Consider the following 27,067-nt stretch of genomic DNA (forward strand, 5'->3'; position numbering starts at 1 on the left):
TGCTGGGCCAACGGCCCTGACGTTTCAGGTCCCAGGAGGGGAAAGGGGAGGTGAGGAGACACTTCGGCCGAAGTTAAGGGGTCCATTTCTCAGGTGGATGCCCGGGGCAGTCCTGCCCAGCCTCCCTATTATCTCCTTTCACCCTTGGGAAGGGGGGTGGTAGTCCAGGGGGGCTCCCCAACCCCGCTGCTGGAGCTGCTAAGTCGCTTCAGTCGTGTCCGACTCTGTGCGACCCCAGAGAAGGCAGCCCACCAGGCTCCCCCGTCCCTGGGATTCTCCAGGCAAGAGGAGTGGGTTGCCATTTCCCTCTTCAATGCATGAAAGTGAAAAGGGAAACCGAAGTCGCTCGCTCAGTCTTGTCCGACTCTTAGCGACCCCATGGACCGCAGCCCACCAGGCTCCTCCGTCCGTGGGATTTTCCAGGCAAGGGGACTGGAGTGGGGTGCCATTGCCATCTCCGCCTGACCCCGCACCGGTCATTAACAACAGCAGCAGCACAGCCGGGCTGCCAGAGGCTCCCCCGGCCGGGACGCACCCGGGAGCCTTCCCAGACCAGGGCCGGGAGGAAGCGCCGCTCTTCACCGCGCGGCAGCGTTGGCGCGGCGCGCCCCCTGGCGGCCAGCTGGGGAAAAACACCTGCCAGTGCCGCGCGGCACAGGGACGCGCTCAGGGTTCGGCGTCGCAGGCGGGAGCTGTGGCCGCCGGCTGTGCCTGGGGCTCTCTCTCCATAATTCCCTCCGGCTAAGCTATTTAATGTGGAGCCCAAATTCAGGACTCAGATTCTGGACCTCTAGCTCTTCCGCTCGGGCTAGCGGGCTGAGTGGATGGGGCGGGCGGGTGATGGTACATCAGACCACACTTGGTGTCCACAGGAGGCCCTGGAATAGGTACACTGGGAATTCTGGGGATAAAAAGCTGGGCTCGTCCGGGATTTGAACCCGGGACCTCTCGCACCCTAAGCGAGAATCATACCCCTAGACCAACGAGCCACAGTAACTGTTACCTTGCCCATTCCATATAATCGTCACATCACTTCCCTGTCCAGCCTCAGGGCCACGGCTACCCGCTTCCGAGCCACTTCACAAAGGGCTCCGGTAAGTTCAGTTCTCTGGCGTCTAGAAGAGGAGAGTGCAGTGTCGCAGCCCGCGTGCGCACCAGGTCCCGGAGCCTGATCACTCTGTGCATCTGGGACTCCGTTCTGCCTCCCCTAGTCCTGGCTGGACCGGCATCGCCAGGCCACCATCACTGAGGCCTCCACCGCAGAGGAACTTGAGAGTCCTTTCCTCTCTTTGCAACTAAAGCCTGGAGACTGGGGACAGAGCTGGAGCCGCGGTGCCTGGATTCCTCTGGTCCTGACAAGACTGCGAGCTACACAGCTGTCAGTCTTCTGCATGGAAGAGAATTATATTCAGAGAAATGTGGGTCTCCTGAGGCTTAGGGGCCAGGTGCACTGGTCACCCCAGAGGAGCAACTAATGTGGCCTGGGCCTTTCTCAGGGCCCTCCCGCGGGAGCTTCCATCCCTGAGCTGGTGGCCTTGTCCACAGGCCACCCGCCACCACCACCATCCCCGGCCCCCTGCCCTGGAGGCTCTGCCCTCTTCAGAGCTCAGCAGAGGGCCTGCTCTTCCCTGTATACCCAAGCCCAGGCCCTAAAACGTTCAGAAGAGCTCACGGCTAGATTCTGCTGGGACTTGTCAGACCTGAGATACCACCCTTGCATGTCCCTGTTGACTCTGCGACCTCAGTGACCCTCCTCCCCACGTGCATTCTGACTCACCCCACACACTCCATGCACCATGCCCTGTGCTGAGAACTCTGCAGGGACCGGCTCTGAGGGCACCAGCCCCAGTGGGGGATACCATGACCTCTGAGCAGAGACACACACACACGGAAGGGCAGGGAGGCTGGTCCAAGTGCTGACCTGGGGCAGAGAGAGGAAGGGAAGACGTAGGACAGAACAGAGGGGTTGGGGTTGACTGGAGTGGGTGTTGGAAGAGGGGCTGATGCAGGGTCCATGGGTGGAAGGATGGGAAGACTCAGCCTTGTTGTGGGGGAAGGCCCAGGGCCTGCTGGGTCTCGCTGGCCTTTTAAGCCAGGGATCGTGGGCCTGGGTTCCACCGGGAGCGGGGACAGTGTGTTGGGTCTTGAAGAAGGTTTCTATTGCCCGGGTTTGGGGCAAATGGAGCTTCAGCTTTGGGTATCAGCATTTCTGATCTCTTCCAATGGACCTTCAAAGCTAGAGCTGTCACTTGGTACTGTGGGGGGGAGGGAGGCAGGGAAGGGGTCCCTGGAATGTCCCAGTCTAGTCCTTCTGACTTTTCAGTAGCGGCAGCTTTTCTAGACTCTGGAACTTTGGGGGGAAGAGGAGAGAGGTCAAGAACAGAATCCCACCCAGGATGGGTTTTCCAAGCTCAGCAGGAATGGTAAACAATGTGCCTCCCGTCCCAGAGAACTTCTGAACAGATGAACCATCCTGGGAGGGACCCAGGATCAGTTTCTGATTCTTCCAAGATTGTCCCAAGACACCGGTGGTCGTGGGCAGAGCATTGGCTCCCTGGAGTCACAGATGTGAGGACCCTACACGGGGCAAAGGAGGGCCCACGAGCCCTCCCCTCTGGGACTCTGTGGTGCTGCGCATAGATCAGAAGAGGCGCGCAAGGGGCTGATCCTTAAGGTCATTTTAAACCACTGAAGCCATACATAGATAGGAGCTCAATCATGAGTTAGATTCCGGATTATACAGGCAGAGAGAGCCATGATCCAGACTCCTCTGAGCCATATTCGGACCCAGGAGAGGGGCTGTTCCTTGCCCCCACCCTCAACCCCCGAGGACCACCCTGACAGACCCTGACCCAGGGCTGTGGCTAATGGCCCCAGGCCAAAAATTCCACTTCAACACTAAGAATCCCTGTCTGCCGACAACTGCATGAGAAAGGGGATAGGGGGGAGAGGCGGGGGAGGGCGCGGGGAGGGGGACGATGCCCGGCTGGACGTCCAGGGACTGTGCCAACCACCTGAATGCCCAGAGGGCGGGCTTCGGGACACCCACACCTGTGACGATTTTTTTTTTTCTTCTTTTTTTTTGCACGACCGGCCTTTGGGACTCAGCTGCGCGGAGTCAAAGACGGCCCCTATTTAAGCTCGGCTAGCTCAGTCGGTAGAGCATGGGACTCTTAACCTCAGGGTCGTGGGTTTGAGCCCCAAGTTGGGTGTGTGCTTTTGGATGATGAAGAGGCCGCACGGGTGGAAAATACTAAGAATTAACCATTTCCAGAGGATTTTAGCGATACAGGCAGCCAGGGGACCTACGTTGCCAGCAACCTGATCGGTTCCCTGGATTGTCAACCATTTCAGCCGCAGACTTCGGTCTCCACCTTGAGCGAGACGGTTCAGAACTTCGGTCCTCCAGCCAGCTTTTGAATACCTGGCCCGAGAAGATGCCTAGCCCCTGGATCTTGGGTTTAGTAAACCCCGAGAGACCGGCGCCGCTGCCCTTGACTAGGGGCTCATAGAACCCCGGACTCCAGGAACCCCAGGGCGCCCGCCGCCGGGTGTGTGGGTGCCGGCGGCGGGGATGGGGAGGGCGGGGATGGAGGGCGACTCTCCGGGCCCGGAGCGCCCCGGCCAGTTCCAGGCACCGAGGTTTGGGGAGCCCCATCAGGAGGCTCCTCCGAAGCAGGGCTCCCCGCGTGCCTGAGGAGGGGCTGCTCAGAACTTCCCTCCCCAACCCGCCCCTCACCCCCGGCCCCGGCAATAGGTGGTCTCTTATTTGGCGGAGACGGAGGGGGGGGAGGGGGGCTCTCAACTTTGCTCCACTCTCCCCAGTAAAAAGGACATGGACAAGGGGCGTTTGGCTTCCGGATTTGGGGGAAAGCGAGGAGGACGGGATACAATTTCCATCAGCGGATTTTCTTGTTTTCTCTCAAGGGTCTAGCCTTCTAAAAGGGCAGGCTGGGTGTTTGGCAGGAGCAGATTTGCTTTCTTTTTTGGTGGGAACCCAGGCTTTTCTTGGAGTGACATCAGCGAGGCTGCCCCTGCCGCTCCCCCGGACCCTTGGAGCTCGAGTTCCTAGGACCCAGGCTGCTGCTCCGGCCAGACTAAGGCACACTTCGTCTCAGGAATTTCTCCTGGTGTTCTTAGGTGAAAAGAAAGGACGGTCTGGGGTACAGAACAGTTAGGTCCATATAACCTTAGTAGCTTTACGGGCGGGGGAAAAAAGGCTTACCTTCAGGACCAGTGTTAGTCAGCTGTGGTTGCCCTAACAAATTACCACAATCTGGGCAACTTGTGTGTGTGCCTGCTAAGTCGTCTCAGTCGCGTCTGACTCTTCGCGACCCTGTGGGCTGTAGCTCGCCAGGCTCCTTTGTCCGTGGGATTTTCTCGGCAAGAATACTGGAGTGAGTTGCCACTCAGAGGATCCTCCTGACACAGAGATGGAAACTGCGTCTCTCTGTCTCCTGCTTTGGCAGGCAGTAGCCCCATCTGCAGATAGGTGTGGCTAGGATTCTGTGAATGCTTGCTCCACACGGAAGAATCTGAATTCCCTTACCAGCTTAACAAAAGCTGCGCCCAACGTGGGGCTCGAACCCACGACCCTGAGATTAAGAGTCTCATGCTCTGCCGACTGAGCTAGCCGGGCTGCTTGTTCACCCTGTCTCTTCTTAACAGATCGATCCCTGTCCATAGGTCCCTGCTGTGAACAGCTTGGCTTCTCCCAGTCTCCTCGAAAAACTGCCAGGGAGTCTCAGGTTTGAAGGCTGCGAGGGGGCGGCACAGCCTTGACCGTAATTTAGAGACTTGCTTAGGGGGGCGGGGAGGGGCGGGATAGGGGGCGGAGGCTGACCCAGACGGACAGGCATATGGAGGCCCCGGAGCGCGCCCCGCTGAGAGACCGGTGCCTAGGCCCCTGAATCCCATGCACGTCCCAGGACCCCGCACGCAGGAGGCAGCCCCACGAAACTGTCTTCTTGCTTTCCAGATATGGGATTAGAACCCAAGCTTCCCCCAACCGTCCCTCCCCCCCCGTGAGGGCGAGGGGGAAATTAGGACCCTCTTGCAGACGGGAGGGCAAGGTCACCAAGACAGGTGGCACAAGACGTTCTTTTCTACAGTGGTCTGGGGGTGAGTCCTCAGGGCCTGCGAGAGCTCCCAGGGCCAAACCTTGGTCGCCTTGACCCCTGCCCCGAATACTCACCACTCAACCTTGCCACCCCCAACCCTACCCCTCCCCTCTTTAGGCGGGCCGCCTGAGTTATCCAGAACGACCGAGGGGACCTGCTACAAGCCTGGGAGAGGAAATCCAGTACCCAGGGGGTGTGACGCAGTGTCCAGCCAGGGCCACCTTCTTCCTTCCTAGTCAGTTTCTGGAATAAGAAAGGGAACTGTGAGGCACCTAGAGCCACATGGGGGCCTTGGGAGCCCAGCCCAGGAGCCCCAGGGTCTGCCCTGGACCCTAGTCCCCCTTCCTGTAGGGTGAGACTTGGCATTGATCCAAGGTCAGTGGCTGGGGCTGGTCAGTTGGTCTCGACTTTGGGTCTCACAGGGAGCCCCCATGTGGTCCCTGCGACTGGGCCAGAGGGAGGGCCCAGGGGCAGTGGATCGGTGGAGAGGCGACCCCCCGGCCCCTGGGGCCCACAGTGTCGATCTCATTTCTCTCTGGAGAGTAAGGCAGATCCTCCAGCCACAAGCCCCCCTTCCCTCAGGGGAGGGAGGATCTGGGGGACCACCCAAACTGAGTGAGGGAGAGGAGAGAGGAGGAAATGGATGACACCAAGGACAGTCAGTAAGGTTATGATGGCTTGTTGGTCTAGGGGTATGGTTCTTGCTTTGGGTGCAAGAGGTCCTGGGTCCAAATCCTGGACAAGCCCACTTGTTTAAGACAGTTCAGCTTCAAGTTTTATGATGCTCTATATATGTTTGATTCTGGAGATATATATGTAGCATCTAATAAATATACTACTGTGCAGGCATCCTACCTTCTGAGATTCTGGATGACCATGAGTGTTAGGACACCATTCAACCTAGCACAATGCCTTTTTGAGAAGAATACTAGTAATACTATTTTTATGTTCCTTTTGAACAATCATCATAGTTTTCTAATGGAGTGTGTGCACTTGATGGGCCTGTACAGCTTCTCCAACCTCAGAATCAGATTGAACACCACCACTCTCGGTTCCCACTCACCTTGATTTTCCAGCAGTGCTTGCTTTTTCCACAGAAGCCGCAGAAAACCGAACTTTACAAAAGTATATATATATATGATATTTGAACTGCAGCATAGTTAAAAGATCTAATTTGAATTCTACTTGTTAGTCAAGTCATTTTGAAAATGTTTTGAAAATGTTTGCTCTCTATTGTAGCTTTCAGTATCCTACAGCGTGTTAAAAGAATTTTCCTTCTCTTAACAGTTAAAAACATGGGATTGCTAACGTACATTTCTTAGAAGTAGTTGCTGTGAATTGAAATATGGGGCAGGGAGAAAGCAAATGGGAAGTGTGGATTAGAAGAAAGAACTTTACCTTGGGTAGGAGTATTAGTCTTAACAACTAACAGCGTTTATTTCCTTTTCCCTCCATTCTTTCAGAAGTGTATACTCCAGCAGCCTTATTTTTCTAGTTCACACATATTGATCTGATATTAAATATTAAATAGTTAGGCTTAGGTTTTGCAGAGAAAGAAAAACTGGCTTATACACTGAAGTCATGCCTTGTTTTTGTTTTAAAATTTTGGTTTCACTGTTAATGGGGTACATTGGATATAGGTTTACTTTAAAAACAGTTTGGACTTCCTTCAAGATACCTATTTCAAGAAAAAACATAGCTTTCCAAATAGTCACTATGTTTTAAAAAGTCTCACGTATATGCAATTCAAATAATGATGCTTAATTCAGAGCACTTTTGATGTTATATACAGTTTTATAATGTAAATCTAATTATATGGTCTTAGATCGGTTAGAATGGTGTATATTTTTTAGGTTTCAGGATTGCTTGAAGGGCTTCCTAAAATGTTTTTAAGTTCAGTTCTGATTATAAAGGACTTTGAGATTATCCCCCATATTGTCTGTAGAAGTGCAAACCTTAATTGACCCTGTGTGGCATGATAGTTCAGCACCAAAACATTACAGTGAGTTCTGCTTATATTTCAGGTGAGGGAAATGAGTAATAGTCCCTTATGTTTCCTTAACTATGTTTTATAGTTTTAAGGTGTTTTCTCACTCATTATTTCATTCCATGCTTACATTACCCACCTTTATATAATGGGCAAATCCATTTTATATTTGAGGAAGCTGAGAGAGCACTATGTAGTGGAAAAGGCATGAGCTTTGGAATTACATACCTTGGTTCTAATCTTGGCTTTATCCTTTACGATCTAGTGATAATCATTTATTTACTTTTTAGTTCTTTTTATGCAGCAGTTATGTGTTCAAGATTCAAAAGTGGCAAAAGAATCTTATTAGAACTTAGTATAATCTCATTTTCATAAAATATGTGTGTACACATACATGTTTTATACACATATCTTTTAATATTGGCCAGTTATTATATTTGGAGAAGGCAATGGCACCCCACTCTAGTACTCTTGCCTGGAAAATCCCATGGACGGAGGAGCCTGGTAGGCTGCAGTCCATGGGGTCACTGAGAGTTGGACATAACTCAGTGACTTCACTTTTACTTTTCACTTTCATGCAGTGGAGAAGGAAATGGCAACCCACTCCAGTGTTCTTGCCTGGAGAGTCCCAGGGACGGGGGAGCCTGGTGGGCTGCCGTCTATGGGGTCGCACAGAGTCGGACACGACTGAAGCGACTTAGCAGCAGCAGCATGTGTGTGTGTGTGTGTATATATATATCTCATCATAAAACTTGAAACTGAACTGCCTTGAACCAGTGGGTCACATAGAATGGTGTCTGATGGATGTTGACTATTGCTGTTTCTCTCAAAACTTTAAACATCCCTGGAAAATTAAAAATGCCATAAAGGTGCCTCCACACACAGTTTGGGGACTGCAGAACTAGGCCAGAAGTGTTGCCCTGAGTACAGGAGTCACCAGGTTTAGGGACAGAAGTGGCCAGCATCAGAAGGAGCTCCTGCAGGTGGCCCCTTGGGCTGGGTGTGGGGGTGATCGCTATGGCTGCCCTTTGAGCCCAGTCCTTCCCCCTGCCCCAGGGGGCCCTGTCTGCCTGAGTGACACCCTGAGCCAGCAGCCCTGCACTCCTCGCCAGCTCTAACACTGAGGGCTATTGGTCCACACAGACAGTACAGCCAGGCCCTGCCTGCCTGGTTCTGAAGAGAACCCTTGGGGTTGAATTCGGGACCTCTCACATCTAAAGCAAGAAAAGCACCCTCAGAACAGAAAAGTTCCTCTGGCTGGTGGTCCTTGGCGTCTGTTCTCCCTCACAGTCTGACGTGTACCCTCATCTCTGCGGTCTGGAATGCCAGTGTCTGTGGTGCTGAAAGACCATTCACAGACCACTGACAGATTTTCCTAAAACAAAAAACAAACAAACAACCCCAAAACCAGCTAACCACAGGGGTTCATTTGGGATTTGAACCCAGGACCTCCCACTCCCAAAGCAAGAATCACGCCCCTACACGAGCAAGCCACAGCATATGGGCTCCTAGTTGTCCTTGGTATCATCCATTTCCTCCTCTCCTCTCCCTCACTCAGTTTGGGTGGTCCCCCAGATCCTCCCTCCCCTGAGGGAAGGGGGGCTTGTGGCTGGAGGATCTGCCTTACTCTCCAGAGAGAAATGAGATCGACACTGTGGGCCCCAGGGGCCGGGGGGTCGCCTCTCCACCGATCCACTGCCCCTGGGCCCTCCCTCTGGCCCAGGCCCGGTCGCAGGGACCACATGGGAGTTCCCTGTGAGACCCAAAGTCGAGACCAACTGACCAGCCCCAGCCACTGACCTTGGATCAATGCCAAGTCTCACCCTACAGGAAGGGGGACTAGGGTCCAGGGCAGACCCTGGGGCTCCTGGGCTGGGCTCCCAAGGCCCCCATGTGGCTCTAGGTGCCTCACAGTTCCCTTTCTTATTCCAGAAACTGACTAGGAAAGAAGAAGGTGGCCCTGGCTGGACACTGCATCACACCCCCTGGGTACCAGGATACCCCTCCAGGCTTGCAGCGGGTCTCCTGGGTCATTCCGGTTCAGACCACACGGTCCGCCCTAAAGCAGGGTGTAGGTTGGGGTGGGGTGGGTAGTGTGAATTGGGGGCGGGGGTCATGGGGCCCAGATTCATCCTCAAGAGCTCTTGCAGGCCCTGGGGACTCACCCCAAGACCACCGTAGATAAGAACGCCTTGTGCTACCCATCTCTAATGAGCCTAATCTTCAGGACCCTGTCCTCCGTCTGCAAGAGGGTCCTGATCTTCCCACCCCATGGGAGGAGAAATGGTCAGGGAAACTTGGGTTCTGATTTCATATCTGGGAAGCAAGGAGGCAGTTTCATGGGGCTGCCTCCTGCGTGCAGGGTCCCGGGACCGTGAATAGGGCTTCAGGGGCCCAGGCACTGACTTCCCAGCGCTGCACGCGCCCATCTGGCCTCCATCTGTCCGTCTGGGTCAGCCTCCCCTTTCCCCCTTCCCTCGGAACCCTAGGCAAGTCTCTGTATTTCAGTCAAGGCCGTCCTGCCCCCTCGCAGTCTTCAAACCTGAGGCTCCTTGGCAGTTTCTCAAGTAAACGGGAAGGGGGCAAGCTGTGCACAGCAGGGATCTATGGACAGGGGTGGTTCCTTCAAAGAAAAAAGATGAAAGAGGTGCCCGGCTAGCTCAGTCGGTAGAGCATGAGACTCTTAATCTCAGGGTCGTGGGTTCGAGCCCCACGCTGGGCGCAGCTTTTGTTAAGCTGTGTTAGGAGAGTTCAGAGTCTTATGCGGCAAGCAAGCATTCACAGAATCCTAGCCACACCAATCACAAGACCCTGGGACCAAATTTCAAGACCTCGACCTAGGAAAAGGAAATGGCAACTCACTCCAATATTCTTGCCTAGGAAACCCATGGCTGAAGGCGCCTGGCCCGCTACAGTCCAGAGTCAGAAAGAGTCCCACACGACTGAGCAGCTAAGCAACAACGATGACCTAGGGTCACGGAGAAAGCATGGAACTTTCATGAAGAAGGAGACGGGGAAGATCTTCATATTTTGATGGTTTGATCTTTTGGAGGTGACTGCTGGCTGGGGACAGACTCCCAACCCCAGGGCCAGCTAATTCCTAGAGGAAGTAAACAGTTTGCAAACCAACAAATTTCTAGTCCACACACTGAGTCATCTCTTTATCTAACTCTCACACACCAAGCCAATATTTCCCCTGGCCCTAATCACCCAGGGTTTGATCACCCAGCCCCCACACCCTAAAACCCACTGAACTGTTCAAATGAGCCAGCCACTGTTGATCCCACCCTGCCTTACTTTTCCCGTGGAAGGGATTTGCCCAGAACCACAGGAGGCTCCCAAGGTGGTCCTCTCCAATCCTGTGGGGCTTTGGGGATCAACAGGGGGATCTGCCACCCTTTTCCGGCGCACAGGCTGGCAGTCCTGGGGCCAGGCGCATAAGGCGGAGCGGTCACCTCCTTCCCCTGATCCTCCTCCTCCGGAGGTTCTAGGACACAGGCCCCACCTTAGGGGATCGGCTCCTGCTTGATGCCAGTCCCCTGTGCCTGCCTGCTCCGAAGCCACAATCCACAGCCCCATGCTGTCAGCCTGAGGCTCGGAGTCCTCTGGACTGCCGGTGCTCGTCCTGTAAGATGCCTTCTCGCTCATCCAAGCCTCTGGTCCCCGATCCCCCGCCCCCATGTTTCTGCTGCTCACTCCCCTAGGGTGGGGATCAATCCCCCTGCGGTCCAGGAATCAGCCCTTCCTGATCCTGGCGTAGCGGACCTCTCTTTCTGCCCCTGCTGGCCTGGGTTTCTTGGGTCTCCCCGCCCGAATTCAAGTGCCCCTCTGCCAGTCTACTTCGGAATAAACCTGACTCGCGCAAGGATGGGAATAGTTGTAAAGGAAGAGTTGAGAGGAACCTTGCAGGGGTGGCTCGTTGGTCTAGGGGTATGATTCTCGCTTCGGGTGCGAGAGGTCCCGGGTTCAAATCCCGGACGAGCCCAGGTTATCCTTTCCGGCTTACCCACTGTTTTAGAGCCCGGAGGATCGATAGCGAACCTAGAGACTTACAGGCCACGCGTTCTGCGCTCCACTTCAGGCCCCTCCTTGTTGATGCTGACCCCGGCTCACATTCCTCTCCGGAGCCCGAGCCCGGTAACCTGACCTCACGGTCCCTGCTCCCACGCACAGCTCTGATCCATTCTTCCTTCCCCGCACGCAGCTCTTTCCCGACTGGACAAGAGTTTCTTCCGGCTGGTCCGAGATGCGCTGGTAAAGGTGTAAAAATACACATTGGCTTTTGAAGACTCCATCCAAAGTAAGCGGCCTGATAATTTGTTGAAATGATACTTTAGATATATATTGATTTAGTTAAAATATACTACACTTAATTTTACCTTTTTGTTACTATTTTAAAAATCTGTGGGAATTCCTTGGTGGTCCAGTGGTTAATCAAGATTCGCCGTTTTCATTGCTGGAGTCTCCTGTTGATCCCCAATAGAGTAGCTAAGATCTGACGTCTAATAAGATGTTAAATAGAAATTTGATAGAAGGCATTCTTCTTTTGTTCCAGAATTCAAAATTCTTCCACTACATAACATTCGCCGTTGGAAGGAAGGCTTATACGTGTGTGTGTGTGTGTGTGTGTGTGTGTTAGTTGCTTGGTGGTGTTCGACTCTTTGCAACCCGATATACTGTAGCCCACCAGACCCCTCCATCCATGGGATTCTCCAAGCAAGAACACTGAAGTCGGTTGCCATTTCCTTCTCCAAAAGGAACTATAGAAAAAAAGAAAGTGAAGTCGCTCAGTCGCTTCCAATTCTTTGCGACCCCATGAACCATAGCCTACCAGGCTCCTTCATTCGTGGAATTTTCCAGGCAAGAGTACTAGAGTGGGTTGCCATTTCCTTCATATTGTTATGCAATATGTTAAGTATTGTTAAGCAATGCTTAACTTTTAGTTTAGCTGATTGAATTTCTTACCTGGCAACTTGGAACCCCATGTATGTGTTCTACTGGACAAGATGGAAGCTGCAGATGATTAGAATCCAACCTTGAAGGTCCTACAGTGTCACTTCAGCCCTACATTATTACATGAAGATGTCACAGCCACAGTCCACTGAGGTTCAAGTGGGGTCAGTCCAAAGAACCCCACTCTTCACTGCAAAGAGTGTCAAATAATTTGTGGTCATTAAAAAGAAAAAAAAAAAGCTTTATTCAGACTCACAGATATTTAGAGAAAAAGCCAGTGGCTACCAGTGGGGAGATGGAACAGGGAAAGGGGCACATGGGGTAAGGTATTAATAGGTAGAAACTATTATGTACAAAATAAGCTACAAGGATATACTGTACAACACTGGGAATAAAGTCAATTTTTCTAGTAATTATGAAGTGTAATCTTTAAAATTGTGAATCACTATATTGTACACCTGTAACATAAAATATTGTACATCAATTATACTTCAATTTTTAAAAGTTTTGATATAATAGAGTGTAACACATTTAAAGTACACAATTTCATACATTTTGATCTTTGTGTACTCCCAAACCATCACCAGAGTCAAAATAATGAACAAATTCATCAACCTCAACATTTTTCTCATGGCTCTGTTACCTCTTCCTTCTACCCCTCAAACACCAGTTTGCTGAGAGTTTTTAAAATCAGGAATGGAGGCTGGACTTATCAAGTGCCTTTACTGCATGTATTGAGATGATCATATGGTCTTTTTCATTCTATAAAAAGTGCATTGATTTTTAAATGTAAACATTCTAGATAGTTTAAAGACATATCAGAACGTTAAAGATCTTGCTCCTCTGTGACGTGTCCCTTACCCTCTAGCCAGCTCCCTTCCTTCCTCACTTTCACCAGTGTAAAGAAACACCCGTCCTCCAACTTTGGGGGTCCTAAAAGGTGCAGCTCTCAGGGATGTGGTTGACAACAGTTTTTGCTGACAGAAGCCACCCCAACATACAGATGCCAAAATGTGACCGATTACCCCGGGTGGGACTCGAACCCACAATCCCTGGCTTAGGAGGCCAGTGCCTTCTCCATTAGGCCACCGGGGCGTGCTCCCTAGGCTCTCTCTTCCTGTCCAGGACCCGCCCCTCCTACATTTGAAGCACGAGACTTCTGTTCCAGTATTTTGCTGCGCTGCTTCCTTTGCTTAGGGACAAGCACAGGCTTGGGATATAGGCACCCTTGTGCCCGGTACCCTAGGGTCCCAGGGCTGCCCAAGTCCCCCCGCGCCTGGTGGGGATGGAGGAGGGAGTCGAGGTGGAGGTGGGGGTGGTGGTGGAAGCCGCCCTGAGTGAGTATCGCCGAACCCCGGACCCTAGAACATTAAGCATAACCTCACCATCCCCTTCGGGGTATTGGCAGCGAAACTTGCCCCAGGTTCCCTCTCTCGGAGCAGAGCATCCCGCCTCTGCCCTAGTTGCGGTGGGGGGGGGGGGGGGGGGGGGGGGGGGGGACGCGGGGAGGAGAGGAAGGGCGGTGTCAGGGCGACCAAGAACCAGAATGGGTCATCTTCGTTCTGGCTCTTTGGTTTAAGGGTACGGTGCTGGCCTTGGGGGCGACCGGCCCTTCAAGACAGTCTTGGGCATCCCTGAGTTTCCAGACGCTGTCGCTTTCAGGAGGGGCAAGCCGGGAAAGCTCCAGTAGGAGGGGATCCATCACCTCTTCCCCTTTTTTGTGCCCAGCACTGGGAAGGCGGTGGCTACAGACTTTTCCTGCTGGAAGGTGTCCCTCACCCTCTGCTCGTCTCACCTGGAGACTCAGGGGGACCATGGGACCCGGAAAGGACCTGTGGACAAGGACCGAGTTGGGGAAGGAGATGAGGGAGTTCAGAACCTCCACACTCGTCCTCCGAGCCGCGCGCGGCCCCTTGTCCCACGACGACGCCCTTGGGGCTCGAACCCGGGACCCGATCTGGGATGATGCTAAGGAAGAGAGGAGGTCGCAGCTTCTCGCAATCCGGGCGTCCGGGCTGCGGACTCTGCGACCCCAGACCACAAATCGCCCCTACCGGAGCAAAAGGGACCAGGTTTGTCTGCTGTGGAGGCTCCAGCGAGTGGGCCACTCGCTAGAGCGAGGGACTGGGGACCTGATTTCCTCTGCAGACCTAGAACGTGGGCCACGAGTGGAAGACAGCACCTCCGCGATTCAGCGCCTGTAACCTCCGGCGGGAGGTAGAAAATGGGAAGAAAAGGCGGGGTAGGAGTAGCCCGCCAGTCACCTGGGCTCCGCCTTCCCCTGCAACGCCCGGCTAGCTCAGTCGGTAGAGCATGAGACTCTTAATCTCAGGGTCGTGGGTTCGAGCCCCACGTTGGGCGGGTCTCCTATTTTGGGGGCCCCTGTCACTTGCATAGGCTCTGCATAGGCTTTTCAATAACTCCGAATCCGCTTTGGAGAGATCTTCCTAAGAAAGGGCTTCCCTGCTGGCACAGCTGGTAAAGAATCCACCTGCAATGTGGGTAGAGCTGAGTTCTGTCCCTGGGTTGGGAAGATCCCCTGGAGAAGGGAAGAGTTTACGGCCCCAGTATTCTTGCCGGAGAATTCCAAGGACTGTATAGTCCATGGAGGGTCGCAAAGAGTCAGACAGGACTAAGCGACTTTCACTTTTCTGAGAAAACAAACACAAAGTCCTAGGCACCTTATCCTATGAGGAGGAAGAAAGGACACCAATTTGGGGTGTGATTCTCCCCTCAGAAGACATTTTGGGCGGAGGGAGCAGAGAGGGTGTGTCTTAAACAAGAAAAGACAGAGCCAGGCCTGGAAGGGTCCCTGCACTATTGTTATGGTGTCGGTCCTGCTCCCTGACTGACTGGGGTCTCCGAGCCTTGGTTATACTCTTCAGTTGGCTTCGGGTGGGTCCACAGGGCCCATGGCTCCCTCACACCAAGTGAGACTCACATCCTACCCCTCTCTACAGGCGGATTCAAATCCTGGGCAAGCCCTTCCCTTGCCCTCAGTGCATTTTTGTGGTGTGCCTGGAATGACAGACTGTGATTCCAGGTGCTTTTACTTTATGATGGAGAGCAAAGGGATTGAGACAGGAGGAAGTAAGTAGTGACAGGGAGTCCTGAGGTCCAAGCCCTGCTCTCCCCCCTTGCCCTGGGTATCACTTTGGGACACTGTGGACTGATCTATGTCCCTGACCCACACATCCATGCTTCCCTGCACAGACTCTGTCCCTGAACCTCAGTTTCAGGAGCACTCGAGTAACCTTGCGGAGATCTAAGAAATTTCCACAGCCAAGTGACTGGTGATCTGGGGTTTTGCGCCTCCCTCTAGGTGTGAGTGGTCCAGGATACAAATCCTGGGCAGTTCTTTAGGGTTGGGAGAGGGCTATAGGACCAGGCTCCTCTAGTCCCCATCTGGACTTCAGAGATCTGGACCCACCAAGCCTGGGCTCTCAAGGGCCTCTCAAGGGCCTCATCTGTAGAGTGGGGATAATAGCAGCTCATGCCTCAAAGATTTATTTGGGATATTAAGTTACTTAATTTTTTGGTAAATAATTTAGAACAGTGTCTCAAGACTGCAGAACTAACTCTTGCTTGAGCTTCGATCCTGTCTGCCCACCTCAGGCCACCTCCCTGAGCCAGGCAACTCTGGGCTGCTGGAAGCACTGGTTTTCTCCCTAGGGCCCCTCCCATCTCCCTGGGCCCACTCTTGCCCCTGTACCTCACACTCTTCCGCCCCACTTTGGGCAGAAACCTGAAGAGTCTTGTCCCAGATGGCAGCCTCTAGCTTTGGATCCTGAGGGTTCCCATCAGTGATCCGACCGGACTCAGAGTCAGTCGGGGCTCAGCAAAATATTTTGGTAGAAGGAACCCACGGCTCAGGCCTGCTTTCCATCACCCTGAGGCAGGAACTGTGTCCTCATATTCCTGGCGCCACCTCAAGCTGACATACTCACGTCCCCTGGCCTCATAGTGGGGACTGGAGTCAACATGTGGGCCTCAGGCTGTGTCAAAGCGCAGAGAAAGACCGAATTCAACTCAGTACCAGGCAACATCCGGGATCTAAGGCTGCACCTGACTTTGGTGGTTCGGGTTGAGGGCCACAGGTGCAGCTGAAAATACCCATGATCTGAAGCAGACCCTGGCATCATCCTGAGCCGAGACGCGGCTTTAACAGATATTTGGTGACAGCAAGTAGGTGGGCCCATCCTCATTTGGGGCCGAGTGTCCGTCTACATGTCGTGAGATCATCCCCCGCGGGTCTGCCCTGAGTTCTGTCCTTGCCGCAGGGCTTCTGGCAGCCGCTGAGCCACCAGCCAACCGTCCCACCCTCCGTCAGTACCGAGCCCCACCCCAGCCCTGCACAGTCCTCCCAAGCCTGAGAACACCACAGATTCTAGGCAGTCTAGACAATGAGAATGCCCGGAGAGGACTCCATGTCCCCGCTGACCCCAAGCCTGCCCTCTCCTGTCATTTGGAGTGGTCCATAGCCAGTCACCTTCGGAAATTTGGAGCAGGTAGCAAAGTGCAGCTGCCCGGCTAGCTTAATCTCAGGGTCGTCGTGGGTTTGAGCCCAACCTTCGGAGACTTTTTGGCTGCCTTTTTTTTTTTTTTTGCTGTCTATTGTGGATTTCTGTCCCATGTGAGCTAGTTTTCTACTCCCAGCTGTCCACTCTTGACTAAAAACTGCCCTGTTAGAGGCTCAGTGAGCTGAAACACATAAATTCCTGATCACCATAGGCGTCTATGCTGGGACCTGCCCTCGCTGTCGTCCTCTCCTTTGAGCGTTTGGGCCTCTCGTGGGGGCTTGTAGACTCCCATTTTTGGAAGGCGGGGGGAGTAAGGAGTTTAGGACAAGGCCAGAACTAATGCCCGTTAAGGCTGCAAGCTCCCCAAATTAAAAAGTGTGAAGACCTAGGCTGCCCCAGGAATTTGACCCTTTTGCTCCTAATGGAGCCTCCCAGTGGCTCAGCCGGTAAAGAATCCGCCTGCTATGCAGGAGACCTGGGTTCGTCTCCCTGGGTTGGGAAGATCCCTTGGAAAAGGGAATGGCTTGTGGATGCAGTATTCTGGCCTGGAGAATTCCACGGACTGTATAGTCCATGGGGTCATAAAGAGTCGGACAGGACTGAGCGACTTTCACTAACCCCTGAACCAGTGAGCCTTCCCAGGGAAACTCCTCCTCTTCCTCTTCTTGCTCAGAAATAGTGCTCTGTTTGGGGGAGAATTTGGTTCAGGTGTCAATCAAATAGAGGGATAAAGGGTTGTTCCAGTAGTTGCAGAGTCTGCTTTGCCTCAGGCCCAGGCACCCTGGACAGGTCCTGGAGAGAGCCGCCTGCGGGCGAGGTGCAGGGCTGGAGTCAACGGCAGCCACTTGAGGCCAGGTGGGAGGGGGTCTTCAGGGACCTCCCAAGAGTGGAGAGCGGCAGCTTCCCAGTCTCCCTTCATCTCCCACAGCAGGAGGAGCCAGTGAGCTAACCGTCCGTCTGAAGCCGGAGTTCGGCTGCGAACCCGCCACCTCAAGAACCCACAGGGCGGGTTTCGCAGGTGCGCACACTGACAACTGAGCTACAGCGGCGAGCTTCCCGGGAGTCACCTGCAGAGGGACGGGGGGAGGGGTGGGAGGCGTGTGTCGGCTCGTTGGTCTAGGGGTATGATTCTCGCTTTGGGTGCGAGAGGTCCCGGGTTCAAATCCCGGACGAGCCCGTCCTTTTTCTTTAAGAGGAGGACTGAAGACCGACTTGGTGGAAGCTTCGGGGAGACACAAGGCGCGCCTAGGGCCTCTGAGGCCAGGACCGCTGCTGTCCGGCCGGATCAGTCGGTAGAACAAAGCGACTCTCACAGTCAAGCCTCGGGGATTGGGGGCCCCGCGCCCGAAGAGCGCTGTCTTGATTTTGACCTGCGGGGGCGGCAGCGGGGCGCGGAGCCGGGAGAAGCGCGAGCAGCGCAGGAGGCCGAGGCGGAGGCGGTGTCCCCTCCGTGCACTCCGCCGGCGTTTGTTGAGCGATCACCGGGGACCACGTCTTGGGGGTTCGGCCGCCACCAAAGCGAGCGTCCCAGAGATCGCGGCTCCGGGACCCTCCGCGCCCCAGCCCGCTCCCGAGCTCTCCCCACCTGCCCGCGCGACCCGGAGTCCTTCGCCGGCTTTGTCCAGCGGGTCCCCTGCGCTCGCGGCTGCGAAGAGGCCTGCGAAGTGACCGATGAGCGGCGCGGGGACAGAGGCCGGCCGCCCTTCCCGGTCCCGGGCTCTCTGTCGCCCGAGGGCGGAGGGGAGGCGGCACGGACCCCGGACTGTCGGAGCGCAGGGGCTTCTGTCCGTTTTGCCGGCCCGGGAGCGCTGAGTTTTCCCCGCGCTCATCATTCCTGGAAGCCCGCACTTCCCAGTGGGTCTGAAACTGGGGTCTCCCTTCCGCACCACCTTAGTGGCGTCGCCGGTCCAGCTCCAAGACACCACGGCATCAGAGAGGAGAGCCAAAAAACCTTAATATGTACGGCTCGTTGGTCTAGGGGTATGATTCTCGCTTAGGGTGCGAGAGGTCCCGGGTTCAAATCCCGGACGAGCCCTGCTTTTCTTCCCCACTTGTGGGTCTCAGTGTCCACTCTGTGTCTCCCCTTGTCGTCGTTTCAAAATTTTCATTGAGGCCCAGTAGCCAAAGTGCCTACACGAGTGTCTCAAAAAGCTACTTTTTCAGTCCGAGTTCCAGGCACGGAAGACGGAGAGAGGTTCCCTTCTGCATCAAGACCGGTGATTCGCCGCTTGCAGGTCTCTGAACAGTCAAGCCTGGGCCCCATAGTCCCAGGTCAGGAAGCCAGGATATCGGCGTGCAGAGAGGTGATGCGCTGCTGGCTTTTGCGTCTGGAGCCCAGCCAGCCCCGCCTCAAATCCAGTCACCCCATGTTCCCGCTGACCCCAGGACTTGCCCCATCCTGTCATTTGGGGCGGTCCACAGCCGTCACGTTCCGAAACCTGTCCTCAGAGGAGTCTGTGCAGTCGCCCGGCTAGCTCAGTCGGTAGAGCATGAGACTCTTAATCTCAGGGTCGTGGGTTCGAGCCCCACGTTGGGCGTAGATTTTGCTGCTTATTTGGATTTTTGCCTCACGTGCGTTGGCCTTCTCCCAGCTGTCCATTCCCGATTTAAAACCGCCTTGTTGGAGGTACAGGGTGCAGGCACACACAAATTCCTGCTCTCCACTGATGCATTTGAACTGTGTTGTTGGAGAAGACCCTTAAGACTCCCTTGCACTACAAGGAGATCAAACCAGTCCATCCTAAAGGAAATCAACCCTGAATATTCATTGGAAGGACTGATGTTGAAGCTCCAATCCTTTGGCCACCCGATGCCAAGAGCCAACTCATTGGAAAAGACCCTGATGTTCGGAAAGATTGAAGGCAGGTGGGAAGGGGGAGAAGGGGGTGGCCAGAGGATGATGGTTGGATGGCATCATTGAGTCAATGACCGTGAGTTAGAGGGAACTCCTGGAGTTGATGATGGATGGAGAGGCCTGGCATGGTGACGTCCACGGGGTCACAGAGTCGGACACGACTGAGCGGCTGAACAACACTGGAAGCCATGCTGGGTCCTGCCGTCGTCCTTGTCAGCTCCTTGTAGCGGGTGGGTCTCTCTCTCATGGGGGCTCGTAGACTCCTATTCCTGGAAGGTCAAGAAAGTAAGCAGATCAGGACAAGGCAAGAATCAACGCCATTTAAGGCTCACAGGGTTTTCCTCCTCAAGGAACACCGGTCCCAATTTAAAAAAAAACCAAAGTGTAAAAACCTGAGCCCCTCCTCCTTCCCCTGGACCAGGGAGCCGTGGCTGGAACCGCCTCCCGCTCCTCCTCTAGTCACGCTGCTCCGTTGGGGCAGAATTGGATTCAGGTGTCTATTAACTAGAGGAATATAGGATTCTTCCAGAATCTGTTTTGCTCGCCTCCCTCACTCAGGCCCAGGTATCCCCGATCGGTCCCTAGGTGAGGCCTCTTGCAGACGAGGTGCCCTGGGCGCGGAGTCTCCTGCCTCCATTTGAGGCCAGAACTGAGCAGAGCTGCAGCTGCGAGGTCTCCTCCAGCTCCCGCCGCACGAGGAGCAGATACCCCAACCGTCCCTCTGAAACTGGACTGCAGCTACGAACCTGTGAGCTGGGGTTCGCAGGTGGGGATGCAGAGAACTGAACTATGGCGGGGAGCGTCACCGGAGTCACCTGCGGAAGGAGGGGGTGGAGTGGGGTGGGTAACCCTGTTATGTGTGGCTCGTTGGTCTAGGGGTATGATTCTCGCTTTGGGTGCGAGAGATCCCGGGTTCAAATCCCGGACGAGCCCCGCTATTTCTTCCCCCACTTGTGGGTCTCAGGGCCCAGTCTGTACCTCCCCTTGTTATCATTTCAAAATTTTCATTGAGGCCCAGTAGCCAAAATGTCTCCACGAGTGTCCCAAAAAGCTACTTTTTCAGTACGAATTCCAGGCATGGAAGACGGAGAGAGGTTCCCTTTTTCTGCATCAGGAGTCGGTGGTTCGCCGCTTGAAGGTCTCTGAACCGTCAAGCCTGGGCCCCACAGTCCCAGGTCAGAAGGCCAGGATACCGACGTGCAGAGAGGTGATGCGCTGCTGGCGTTTGTGTCTGGAGCCCAGCCCCGCCTCAAATCCAGTCACCCCATGTTCCCGCTGACCCCAGGACTTGCCCCATCCTGTCATTTGGGGCGGTCCACAGCCGTCACGTTCCAACACGTGTCCGCAGAGGAGTCTATGCAGTCGCCCGGCTAGCTCAGTCGGTAGAGCATGAGACTCTTAATCTCAGGGTCGTGGGTTCGAGCCCCACGTTGGGCGTAGATTTTGCTGCCTATTTGAATTTTTGCCTCACGTGGGTCGGTCTACTCTCAGCTGTCCATCCCCGATTTAAAACTGCCCTGTTGGAGGCACAGGGTGCAGACACACACACCTTAGGAAGCCAGCCTGGGTCCTGCCCTCGGAGTTGTCTGCTCTTTGTAGCAGATGGGCCTCTATTCGGGACAGCTAGACTCCCATTTCTGGAAGGTGAAGGGAATAAGCAGGTTAGGACAAAGCAAGAACCAAGGCACTTTAAGCGTTTCAAGGCTTTTCCTCCTCAGGGAACACTGCTGCTGCTGTTGCTAAGTCGCTTCAGTCGTGTCCGACTCTGTGCGACCACATAGACGGCAGCCCACCAGGACTGGTCCTAATCACAATACAAAAAAGTGTAAAAACCTGAGCCCCTCCTCCTTCCCCTGGACCTGGGAGCCATGGCCAGAAACCGCCTCCCCCTGCTCCTCTCGCTCAGACAACGCTGCTCCGTGGGGGCAGAATTGGATTCAGAAATCTAGGATTCTTCCAGAATCTGTTTTCCTCAATTCCTCAGGAGGCCCAGGCACCCCAACTCCCCGCCTCCCCTCCCCGCCCCCCCATCGGTTCCCGCGTGAGGCCGACTGCAGGCGAGGTGTTCTGGGCGGCGAGTCTCCTGCCTCCATTTGAGGCCAGAACTAAGCCTAGCTGCAGCTACGGGGTCTTCCTCCAGCTCCCGCCGCAAGAGGAGCAGATAATCTAACCGTTTGTCTGCAACCGGAGTTCGGCTGCGAACCCGCCACCTCAAGAACCCACAGGGCGGGTTTCGCAGGTGCGCACACTGACAACTGAGCTACAGCGGCGAGCTTCCCGGGAGTCACCTGCAGAGGGACGGGGGGAGGGGTGGGAGGCGTGTGTCGGCTCGTTGGTCTAGGGGTATGATTCTCGCTTTGGGTGCGAGAGGTCCCGGGTTCAAATCCCGGACGAGCCCGTCCTTTTTCTTTAAGAGGAGGACTGAAGACCGACTTGGTGGAAGCTTCGGGGAGACACAAGGCGCGCCTAGGGCCTCTGAGGCCAGGACCGCTGCTGTCCGGCCGGATCAGTCGGTAGAACAAAGCGACTCTCACAGTCAAGCCTCGGGGATTGGGGGCCCCGCGCCCGAAGAGCGCTGTCTTGATTTTGACCTGCGGGGGCGGCAGCGGGGCGCGGAGCCGGGAGAAGCGCGAGCAGCGCGGGAGGCCGAGGCGGAGGCGGTGTCCCCTGGATGCACTCCGCCGGCGTTTGTTGAGCGATCACCGGGGACCACGTCTTGGGGGTTCGGCCGCCACCAAAGCGAGCGTCCCAGAGATCGCGGCTCCGGGACCCTCCGCGCCCCAGCCCGCTCCCGAGCTCTCCCCACCTGCCCGCGCGACCCGGAGTCCTTCGCCGGCTTTGTCCAGCGGGTCCCCTGCGCTCGCGGCTGCGAAGAGGCCTGCGAAGTGACCGATGAGCGGCGCGGGGACAGAGGCCGGCCGCCCTTCCCGGTCCCGGGCTCTCTGTCGCCCGAGGGCGGAGGGGAGGCGGCACGGACCCCGGACTGTCGGAGCGCAGGGGCTTCTGTCCGTTTTGCCGGCCCGGGAGCGCTGAGTTTTCCCCGCGCTCATCATTCCTGGAAGCCCGCACTTCCCAGTGGGTCTGAAACTGGGGTCTCCCTTCCGCACCACCTTAGTGGCGTCGCCGGTCCAGCTCCAAGACACCACGGCATCAGAGAGGAGAGCCAAAAAACCTTAATATGTACGGCTCGTTGGTCTAGGGGTATGATTCTCGCTTAGGGTGCGAGAGGTCCCGGGTTCAAATCCCGGACGAGCCCTGCTTTTCTTCCCCACTTGTGGGTCTCAGGGCCCATTCTATGCCTCCCCTTGTCGTCGTTTCAAAATTTTCATTGAGGCCCAGTAGCCAAAGTGCCTACACGAGTGTCTCAAAAAGCTACTTTTCAGTCTGAGTTCCAGACATGGAAGACGGAGAGAGGTTCCCTTCTGCATCAAGACTGGTGATTCGCCGCTTGCAGGTCTCTGAACAGTCAAGCCTGGGCCCCATAGTCCCAGGTCAGGAAGCCAGGATATCGGCGTGCAGAGAGGTGATGCGCTGCTGGCGTTTGCGTCTGGAGCCCAGCCAGCCCCGCCTCAAATCCAGTCACCCCATGTTCCCGCTGACCCCAGGACTTGCCCCATCCTGTCATTTGGGGCGGTCCACAGCCGTCACGTTCCGAAACCTGTCCTCAGAGGAGTCTGTGCAGTCGCCCGGCTAGCTCAGTCGGTAGAGCATGAGACTCTTAATCTCAGGGTCGTGGGTTCGAGCCCCACGTTGGGCGTAGATTTTGCTGCTTATTTGGATTTTTGCCTCACGTGCGTTGGTCTGCTCCCAGCTGTCCATTCCCGATTTAAAACTGCTTTGTTGGAGGCACAGGGTGCAGACACAGGCAAATTCCTGCTCTCCACTGATGCATTTGAACTGTGTTGTTGGAGAAGACCCTTAAGACTCCCTTGCACTACAAGGAGATCAAACCAGTCCATCCTAAAGGAAATCAACCCTGAATATTCATTGGAAGGACTGATGCTGAAGCTCCAATCCTTTGGCCACCCGATGCCAAGAGCCGACTCATTGGAAAAGACCCTGATGTTCAGAAAGATTGAAGGCAGGTGGGAAGGGGGAGAAGAGGATGGGCAGAGGTTGATGGTTGGATGGCATCATTGAGTCAATGACCGTGAGTTAGAGGGAACTCCTGGAGTTGATGATGGATGGAGAGGCCTGGCATGGTGACGTCCACGGGGTCACAAAGAGTCGGACACGACTGAGCGGCTGAACAACACTGGAAGCCATGCTGGGTCCTGCCGTCGTCCTTGTCAGCTCCTTGTAGCGGGTGGGTCTCTCTCTCATGGGGGCTCGTAGACTCCTATTCCTGGAAGGTCAAGAAAGTAAGCAGATCAGGACAAGGCAAGAATCAACGCCATTTAAGGCTCACAAGGGTTTTCCTCCTCAAGGAACACCGGTCCCAATTTAAAAAAAACCCAAAGTGTAAAAACCTGAGCCCCTCCTCCTTCCCCTGGACCAGGGAGCCGTGGCTGGAACCGCCGCCTCCCTCTCCTCCTCTAGTTCAGTCACGCTGCTCCGTTGGGGCAGAATTGGATTCAGGTGTCTATTAACTAGAGGAATATAGGATTCTTCCAGAATCTGATTTGCTCACCTCCCTCACTCAGGCCCAGGTATCCCCGATCGGTCCCTAGGTGAGGCCTCTTGCAGACGAGGTGCCCTGGGCGCGGAGTCTCCTGCCTCCATTTGAGGCCAGAACTGAGCAGAGCTGCAGCTGCGGGGTCTCCTTCAGCTCCCGCCGCACGAGGAGCAGATAATCCAACCGTCCCTCTGAAACTGGACTGCAGCTACGAACCTGTGACCTGAGTTTCGCAGGTGGGGATGCAGAGAACTGAACTATGGCGGGGAGCGTCACCGGAGTCACCTGCGGAAGGAGGGGGTGGGGGGATAACCCCGGTATGTGTGGCTCGTTGGTCTAGGGGTATGATTCTCGCTTTGGGTGCGAGAGGTCCCGGGTTCAAATCCCGGACGAGCCCTGCTTTTCTTTCCCACTTGCGGGTCTCAGGGCCCTCTCTGAGCCTTCCATTGTCGTTTTAAATTTTTTCATTGAGGCCCAGTAGCCAAAGTGTCTCCGTGAGTCTCCTAACAAGCTACATTGTCAGCCTGTGCTGGAGGAACAAGGAACGGAAGACAGAGATGGTCCCTTCCTCTGCATCGGGAGTCCGTTCTTCGCCGGTGGCAGGTCTCAGAATAGTCAAGCCTGGACCCGACGGTCCTCGGTCAGGAGGCCAAGGCTTCCGCGTGGGGAGAGGCGATGCACTGCTGACGTTTGCAGCCGAAGCCCACCCCCCACCTCAAATCCAGGCACTCCACTTACCCACTGACCCTGGTTCCTGCTCCATGCTGTCGTTTGGGGCGGTCCACAGCCGGTCAACTTCGGAAACCTGGCCAAAGGTTGCTCCTGCCAGTTGCCCGGCTAGCTCAGTCGGTAGAGCATGAGACTCTTAATCTCAGGGTCGTGGGTTCGAGCCCCACGTTGGGCGTGACTTTTGCTGCCTGCTGTGGATTCCAGTGCCATGTGTGTTGGTTTTCTGCTCCCAGCTGTCCATTCCCAACTAAAAAGTGCCCTGTTGGAGGAACAGGGTGCAGACACACAGAGATTCCTGCTCACCATAGGAAGCCACGCTGGGCCCTCCCTCGCCTTGTCTGCTCCTTGTAATGGTTGGGCCTCACATGGGAAATTCTGGACTCCCATTTCTGGAAGGCCAGGAGAGTAAGCTCAGGACAAGGCAAGAACCAGCGCCCTTAAAGGCTGACAAGTCCCCAAAATTAAAAGGTGTGAAGACCTAGGCTGCTCTGGAAATTTGACCCTCTTTGCACCTAATGGATACTCCTACCCCTGGACAATGAGCGGTCCTTTGGAACCTCCTCCTCTCGTTCAGAGACTGCTCTGTTGGGGGAGAAATTTGGTTCAAGTGTCGGTTAAGTAGAGGGATATAGGGTTGTTCCGTAGTTCCAGAGTCTGTTTTGCCTCAGGCCCAGGCACCCCTCGGTCCCTAGGAGAGGCTTCTTGCGGGCGAGGTGTTCTGGGTGGGGAATCTCCTGCCTCTATTTGAAGCCAGAACTGAGCAAAGCTGCAGCTGGAGGGTGGAGGTGGGGTCTCCCTCCAGTTCCCGCCGCACGAAGAGCAGATAATCAAAACGTCCGTATGAAACCAGACTGCGGCTGCGAACCCGCGACCCTGAGATCCCCCAGAGCCGGATTCGGCGGTGCGCACGCTGACAACTGAGCTATGGCAGCGAGCTTCACTGGAGTCACCTGCAGAAGGACTGGAGAGGGGAGGGGGAGTGATGTAGTGGCTCGTTGGTCTAGGGGTATGATTCTCGCTTTGGGTGCGAGAGGTCCCGGGTTCAAATCCCGGACGAGCCCGCAACCTCTTTTCTTTAAGCGGAGGACTGAGGTTTGGTCTGGTGGAAGCGTCCGGGAGACACAGACTAGACAGCGTCCTCAGAGAGCCGGACATGCGGTAGCCGCTCCTGCAAACAGAGTGAAGGAAAGTGTCTGGTAGGTTGCCCTAGGGCTCCAGGTCTCTGATTATTCCGGAGGATCACTGCTCCAGCCCCCGATCAGCCCTACTGTAACTTAAAGTTGCATTTTAGTGGCGGGGAGGCGGGGAGAGAGAAAGAGACTCCCGGGCTTCCCTGGGCACAACTTCATTCTTGGGTCCGGGGGTCTCTTCCCCGGGGCTTTCCCTGATGAGAGGGCGAAGAAATGGGGCCAAGTATCCGGAAGGGCTGTGGAGTGGCTGGACGTTGAGAGAGGACATAGGGACTGCAGACTCTGCCCAGACCTGACCCCGGACTCCTGGACACGGGCTCTCGCTGCTCGGAGGGAGGCCTCCTCCTACTCCCCAGCCCGACCGCAGGGCCCGCCTCCTCCGCCAGCTGGGCTGGGAGGGCATCGTGATCCGTCCTGGTGCGCGGTCTGGTTGATGGGCTAACTCGCCCCCCTCTAGGGACCACCCCCAGATCAGGCCATCCGAGGGCATCTGAGGCCGGGACCTTTACTGGATCAGTCGATAGAACAAAGCGACTCTCACAGTCAAGCCTTGTGGGTTGGGGGCCCCGCGTCCGAAACGCACTTTCTAGGTTTTGACCTGCGGGGGCGGGAGCTGGGAGCCGAGCCGGGAGAAGCGAGAGCAGCGCGGGAGGCGGAGGCCGAGGCGGTGTCCCCTCCGTGCACTCCGCCGGCGTTTGTTGAGCGATCACCAGCGGCCACGCCTTGGGGGTTCGGTCGTCCCCAAAGCAAGCGTACCAGAGATCGCGGCTCCGGGACCCTCCGCGCCCCCGCCGGCTCTCGAGCTCTCCCGCGCACCCCGGAGTCCCTCGCCGGCTCTGTGCAGCGGGTCCCCTGCGTTCGCGGGGGCGAGGAGGCCTGCGAAATGACCGATGAGCGGCGCGGGGACAGAGGCCGGCCCCCCTTCCTGGTCCGGGGCTCTCTGTCGTCCTTGGGCGGAGGGGAGGCGACGCGGGGCCCTGGATTGGGGGAGTGCTCAGTTTTCTCCGCGTCCATCAGTCCTGGGACTCGACACTTCCCAGGGGGCTTGAAATTGGAGTCTCCATTCCTCCTCAGTTGCGTGGCACGGCCCATCCAGCCG

The 27,067-nt window shown here is 55.6% G+C and overlaps 17 non-coding genes across 17 annotated transcripts; 14 read left to right on the forward strand and 3 right to left on the reverse strand.

Moving 5' to 3' along the window:
* Positions 1 to 917: 917 nt before the first annotated feature.
* TRNAP-AGG (transfer RNA proline (anticodon AGG)) lies at positions 918 to 989 on the reverse strand. Its single transcript has one exon. It is a non-coding gene; the product is annotated as a tRNA-Pro (tRNA).
* Positions 990 to 4,566: 3,577 nt separating this feature from the next.
* On the reverse strand, positions 4,567 to 4,639 carry TRNAK-CUU (transfer RNA lysine (anticodon CUU)). Its single transcript has one exon. It is a non-coding gene; the product is annotated as a tRNA-Lys (tRNA).
* Positions 4,640 to 9,756: 5,117 nt separating this feature from the next.
* Positions 9,757 to 9,829, forward strand: TRNAK-CUU (transfer RNA lysine (anticodon CUU)). Its single transcript has one exon. It is a non-coding gene; the product is annotated as a tRNA-Lys (tRNA).
* A 1,191-nt stretch (positions 9,830 to 11,020) lies between these two features.
* TRNAP-CGG (transfer RNA proline (anticodon CGG)) lies at positions 11,021 to 11,092 on the forward strand. Its single transcript has one exon. It is a non-coding gene; the product is annotated as a tRNA-Pro (tRNA).
* Positions 11,093 to 13,082: 1,990 nt separating this feature from the next.
* Positions 13,083 to 13,155, reverse strand: TRNAR-CCU (transfer RNA arginine (anticodon CCU)). The gene has a single exon. It is a non-coding gene; the product is annotated as a tRNA-Arg (tRNA).
* A 1,193-nt stretch (positions 13,156 to 14,348) lies between these two features.
* On the forward strand, positions 14,349 to 14,421 carry TRNAK-CUU (transfer RNA lysine (anticodon CUU)). Its single transcript has one exon. It is a non-coding gene; the product is annotated as a tRNA-Lys (tRNA).
* Positions 14,422 to 17,685: 3,264 nt separating this feature from the next.
* On the forward strand, positions 17,686 to 17,757 carry TRNAP-UGG (transfer RNA proline (anticodon UGG)). The gene has a single exon. It is a non-coding gene; the product is annotated as a tRNA-Pro (tRNA).
* A 786-nt stretch (positions 17,758 to 18,543) lies between these two features.
* TRNAP-AGG (transfer RNA proline (anticodon AGG)) lies at positions 18,544 to 18,615 on the forward strand. Its single transcript has one exon. It is a non-coding gene; the product is annotated as a tRNA-Pro (tRNA).
* A 429-nt stretch (positions 18,616 to 19,044) lies between these two features.
* On the forward strand, positions 19,045 to 19,117 carry TRNAK-CUU (transfer RNA lysine (anticodon CUU)). The gene has a single exon. It is a non-coding gene; the product is annotated as a tRNA-Lys (tRNA).
* Positions 19,118 to 20,295: 1,178 nt separating this feature from the next.
* On the forward strand, positions 20,296 to 20,367 carry TRNAP-UGG (transfer RNA proline (anticodon UGG)). The gene has a single exon. It is a non-coding gene; the product is annotated as a tRNA-Pro (tRNA).
* A 431-nt stretch (positions 20,368 to 20,798) lies between these two features.
* On the forward strand, positions 20,799 to 20,871 carry TRNAK-CUU (transfer RNA lysine (anticodon CUU)). Its single transcript has one exon. It is a non-coding gene; the product is annotated as a tRNA-Lys (tRNA).
* An 889-nt stretch (positions 20,872 to 21,760) lies between these two features.
* TRNAP-UGG (transfer RNA proline (anticodon UGG)) lies at positions 21,761 to 21,832 on the forward strand. The gene has a single exon. It is a non-coding gene; the product is annotated as a tRNA-Pro (tRNA).
* Positions 21,833 to 22,618: 786 nt separating this feature from the next.
* TRNAP-AGG (transfer RNA proline (anticodon AGG)) lies at positions 22,619 to 22,690 on the forward strand. Its single transcript has one exon. It is a non-coding gene; the product is annotated as a tRNA-Pro (tRNA).
* A 428-nt stretch (positions 22,691 to 23,118) lies between these two features.
* Positions 23,119 to 23,191, forward strand: TRNAK-CUU (transfer RNA lysine (anticodon CUU)). The gene has a single exon. It is a non-coding gene; the product is annotated as a tRNA-Lys (tRNA).
* Positions 23,192 to 24,374: 1,183 nt separating this feature from the next.
* Positions 24,375 to 24,446, forward strand: TRNAP-UGG (transfer RNA proline (anticodon UGG)). Its single transcript has one exon. It is a non-coding gene; the product is annotated as a tRNA-Pro (tRNA).
* Positions 24,447 to 24,880: 434 nt separating this feature from the next.
* On the forward strand, positions 24,881 to 24,953 carry TRNAK-CUU (transfer RNA lysine (anticodon CUU)). Its single transcript has one exon. It is a non-coding gene; the product is annotated as a tRNA-Lys (tRNA).
* Positions 24,954 to 25,767: 814 nt separating this feature from the next.
* TRNAP-UGG (transfer RNA proline (anticodon UGG)) lies at positions 25,768 to 25,839 on the forward strand. The gene has a single exon. It is a non-coding gene; the product is annotated as a tRNA-Pro (tRNA).
* Positions 25,840 to 27,067: the final 1,228 nt, after the last annotated feature.

The sequence above is a fragment of the Ovis aries genome, chromosome 24, assembly GCF_016772045.2.
Source record: "Ovis aries strain OAR_USU_Benz2616 breed Rambouillet chromosome 24, ARS-UI_Ramb_v3.0, whole genome shotgun sequence".
NCBI classification, from domain to species: domain Eukaryota; kingdom Metazoa; phylum Chordata; class Mammalia; order Artiodactyla; family Bovidae; genus Ovis; species Ovis aries.